Source organism: Chionomys nivalis, chromosome 10 (assembly GCF_950005125.1).
Source record: "Chionomys nivalis chromosome 10, mChiNiv1.1, whole genome shotgun sequence".
NCBI classification, from domain to species: domain Eukaryota; kingdom Metazoa; phylum Chordata; class Mammalia; order Rodentia; family Cricetidae; genus Chionomys; species Chionomys nivalis.
Window position 1 is genome coordinate 4,829,421 of NC_080095.1, and position 5,057 is coordinate 4,834,477.

Here is a 5,057-nt window from a genome sequence, read left to right on the forward strand (position 1 = left end):
CTTGTGGTACAATTGAACATTCTTTGGATATATACCCAAAAGTGGTATTACTGGGTCTTGAGGAAGGTTGTTTCCTAATTTATGAGAAATTGCCACACTGACATCTAAAGGGGGTTATGCCAGCTTGCATTCCCACCAGCAATGCAGTAGTGTTCCCTTTACCCCACAACCTCTCCAGCATAAGTTGTCATCAATGTTTTTGATATTGGCCATTCTTACAGGTGTAAAATGGAATCTCAGAGTTGTTTTGATTTGCATTTCTCTGCTGACTAAGGATGTTGAGCATTTCCTTAAGTGTGCTTCCGCCATATGAGATTCCTCCGTTGAGAGTTCTCTGTTTAGGTCTGTACTCCATTCTTTTTTTTCTTTCTGGATTATTTGTTCTTTTGATGACCAATTTCTTGAGTTCTTTGTATATTTTGGAGATCAGACCTTTGTCTGATGTGGGGTTGGTGAAGATTTTTTTCCAGTTTGGTAAGCTGTCATTTTGTCTTGTTGATCATGTCCTTTGCTTTACAGAAACTTTTCAGTTTTATGAGGTCCCATTTATTAATTGTTTCTCTCAGTGCCTGTGCTGCTGGAGTTATATTTAGGAAGTGGTCTCCTGTGCCAATGCGTTCAAGTGTACTTCCCACTTTCTCTTCTGTGAGGTTCAGGGTGGCTGACTTTATGTTGAGGTCTTTGATCCATTTGGGCTTGAGTTTTGTGCATGGTGATAGATATTCTTCTACATGTTGATATCCAGTTATGCCAGCACCACTTGTTAAATATGCTTTCTTTTATCCATTTGATATTTTTTGCTTCTTTGTCAAAAATCAGGTGTTTGAAGGTGTGTAGATTAATATCTGGGTTTCGATTCCATTCCATTGGTCCTCCTGTCTGTTTTTATGCCAATACCAGACTGTTTTCAGTACTATAGCTCTGTAGTAGAGTTTGAAGTCAGAAATTGTGATGCCTCAAGAAATTCTTTTATTGTACAGGATTGTTTTGGCTATCCTGGGTTTTTTGCTTTCCTATATGAAGTTGAGTACTGTTTTTTCAAGTTCTGTGAAGAATTTTGCTGGGATTTTGATGGGCATTGCACTGAATCTGCAGATTGCTTTTGGTAAGATTGCCATTTTTACTATGTTAATTCTACCTAGCCAAGAATATGGCAGATCTTTCCATTTTCTGGTGTCTTCTTCAATTTCTTTCTTCAAAGATTTAAAGTTAATGTCATACAAGTCTTCCACTTGTTTGTTTAGAATTACTCTGAGATATTTTATGGTATTTGTGGCTATTGTGAAGAGTGATGTTTCTCTGCTTTCTTTCTCAGCCCATTTTTCATCTGTGTACAGAAGGGCTACTGATTTTTTTTTTTTTGAGTTAATCTTGTATCCTGCTACATTGCCGAAAGCGTTTATGAGTTGTAGAAGATCCTTGGTAGAAATTTTTGGGTCACTTATGTAAACTATCATATCATCAGAAAATAATCAGAGTTTGACTTCTTCTTTTCCGATTTGTATCCCCTTGATCTCCTTTTGTTGTCTTATTGGTCTAGCGAGGACCTCAAGAACTATATTGAATAGATATGGAGAGAGTAGACAATCTTGTTTTGTTCCTGATTTCAGTGGGATCGCTGGGAGTTTCTCTTTATTTAGTTTGATGTTTGCTGTTGGCTTGCTGTATATTGCCTTTATTATGTTTAGATATATTCCTTGTATCCCTTCTCTCTCCAAGACCTTTACCATGAAGGGATGTTGTATATTGTAGAAAGTTTTTTTAGCATCTAATGAGATGATCATGTGGTTTTTATTTTTCAGTTTGTTTATATTGTGGATTATGTTAACAGATTTTCGTGTGTTGAACCATCCCTGCATCTCTGGAATGAAACCAACTTGATCATGGTGGATGATGGTTCTGATGTGTCCTTGGATTCGATTTGCCAGTATTTTATTTAGTATTTTTATATCAATGTTCATGAGTGAGACTGCTCTGTAATTCTCTTTCTTAGTAATGTCTTTATGTGATTTGGGTATCAGGATAATTATACCTCATAAAAATGTTTGGCAATGTTCCTTCTGTTTCTATTGTGTGGAATAATTTGGGGAGTATTGGTATTAGTTTTTCTTTGAAAATCTTGTAGAATTCTGAGCTGAAACCATCTGGTCCTGAGCTTTTTTTTGGTTGGGAGACTTTTCATGACTGTTTCTATTTTGTTCAGCAGTTATAGCTCTGTTTAATTTGCTTATCTATCAGTTTTGGTAAGTGATATTTATCCAGAAAGTTGTCCATTTCCTTTAAATTTTTCAATTTTGTGGAGTACAGGTTTTTGAAATATGACCTGATGATTCTCTGAATTTCCTCCTTGTCTGTTGTTATGCCCTCCTTTTCATTTCTGATTTTGTTAATTTGAATATTCTCTCTCTGCCTTTTGGTTAGTTTGGATAAAGGTTTGCCTATTTTGTTGATTTTCTCAAAGAACAAACTCTTTGTCTCATTGATTCTTTGCATTATTTTCTTTGTTTCTATTTTGTTGATTTCAGTTTGCAATTTGATTATTTCCTGCCGTCTGGTTTTCTTGGGTGAGTTTGTTTCTTTTTGTTCTAAAGTTTTCAAATGTTCTGTTCATTTACTATTGTGGGATTTTCCCAGTTTCTTTATTTAGGCATTTAGTGCTATAAGCTATAAACTTTCCTCTTAACACTGCTTTCATGTGTCCCATAAATTTGGGTATGTTGTGTGGTCATTTTCATTGAATTTTAGGAAGTCTTTAATTTTCCCCTTATTTCTTCCTTGACCCATTGATGATTCAGGTGAGCATTGTTTAATTTCCATGTGTTTGTTGGTTTTCTGGAATTAGTATTGCTGTTGACTTCTAGTTTTAAACCATGGTGATCTGATAAGGTACATGGAGTTATTCCAATTTTTTTGTATTTGTTGAGATTTGTTTTGTTACTGAGTATGAGGTCAATTTTTGAGAAGGCTCCATGAGGTTTTGAGAAGAAGGTACATTTTATGTTTGGATAGAATATTCTATAGATGTCTGTTAATTCCATTTGAGTCATAATATTTGTTAGTTCCCTTATTTCTCTATTAATTTTTTGTCTGACTGACCTGTCCAGTGGTGAGAGGGGAGTGTTGAAGTCTCCCACTATTAGTGTGTGGGGTTTAATGTGTGATTTAAATGATGACCTGCTTCCTTAAGAAATGTGATCTACTGTTGAATGCTGATGGACAAGTGACGATATAGTGCAATTTCTCAAAGTGCATGTATAAAATCAGATTTCAAAGTGTTCTCACTGCTCTGGGTAACAAGATATTCAAGGGAAACTGAACTGTTGGTCTTGAAGGAACTTTCCTATTACAGGAAGACTGGCAATAGGAATCAGATGTAGAAGTCATATTTTTTTTAAATTTATTTATGTGTACAACATTCTGCTTCCCACACACCAGAAGAGGGCGCCAGATCTTGTTACAGATGACTGTGAGCCACCATGTGGTTGCTGGGAATTGAACTCAGGACCTCTGGAAGAGCAGTCAGTGTTCTTAACCTCTGAGCCATCTCTCCAGCCCTAGAAGTCATATTTTATGCTAGTCTCTGGTGTGACTAGAAAAGTCATACTGTAACATGAGAGCCTGCTTGTTGGGGTAAGACCCAAAGAAAATCACACAGAGAGTCTACATTAGTGATAAACTGATTGGCCCATTAGCTCAGGCTTCTTATTAACTCTTATAACTTATATTAACCCATGATTTTAATCTATGTTAGCCACATGGCTCAGTACCTTTTTTAGCAGGGCAGGTCACATCCTGCTTCTTCAGTGTCTGGACAGAACTGCAGAAAGAGCTTCCGTCTTCCCAAAATATTCCTGTTCTCATTGCCCTGCCTCTACTTCCTGTCTGGTTGTCCCGCCTATACTTTCTGTTTGGCTACTGGCCAATCAGTGTTTATTTAAAACATAAATTGACAGAATACAAAATTGTCCCACACCACTATACGATAGCTATTTAGGGGTGCTACATCCATAGAAACAAAGATAAACTGGCCTTTCCTGAGGTGGGAGGGGGAAGAGGAAGGAGGACATGCATAGAAGTTGTAATGTTGGTATTAAATGTTAACTTCACAGAATTTAGAATCACCTGGGAAAATTGCCCCTAGGCATGCCTGTGGGAGATTATCTTGACTGCATCAAATGAGGTAAAAACACCTGTCTGCTGTCAGTGGTGTCATTCTCTGCCAGGTAGCCTGGACCCAACTAAAGAGACTGTTGGGCATGCGGCATTTCCCCTCTCTGTCTCTGACTCTGGGTGCAGTGTGAGGAGCTGCCTCAAGTCGCTGCTGCCTTGACTTCCATGATGGATGTGGACTGAGCTAAAATAAGCCTGTTCTCCTGTAGGCTGCTATTGGTAGGGTATTTTATCCAAAGAACAAAAACAGTCAAAAGCCCAACTTGGTATTGAGTGTGGAGTTGTTGTTGGGATAAACCCTCCCATATGGAAGAAACTTTGGAATCTTGGATTGGAAAAACTCTTCAGTGCTGGCAGCAGAGCTTTGTGGACCTTTGCATCAGGAACTTGAAAGAATGCCGAGAAATGGACAGTGATGGCCTGGCTTGTGCAATTTCTAATGAGAACAAAGACTCTATCAGGAACTGGGGTAGGGGCTAATCATGTGATATTTTGGGTAAGAACTTGAATGAAATTGGATTTAAAGATAACAGACTAATTTGGTTCACAGAAGAAATTTCAAGGCAGATCGGTATTTGGGCTGATGCTGAAACAGCAGCTGTCATTGGTAAGGAGAACAGCGGCACTGTGGAGAGATCCACTTCAGTACACTGGGCGAGAGGAACGTGTCCTGAGGGGAAACTGGCCATTAAGTGGCTACATCTCCAGAAAACAAATAGAACCCGGTAGCATCATCCATTACACACTCCTGAGGCACGGGAGATTGAGGCATGGACAATAGCCGCAGCCAGGCCAGGGTGAGAGTGTTGGAGCCTCTGCAAACAGGCCCCAAGGGGCCCCGTGTAAAGTTATAAAGGTGGAGCCTAAGCTACTGTGGTGACCCAAGG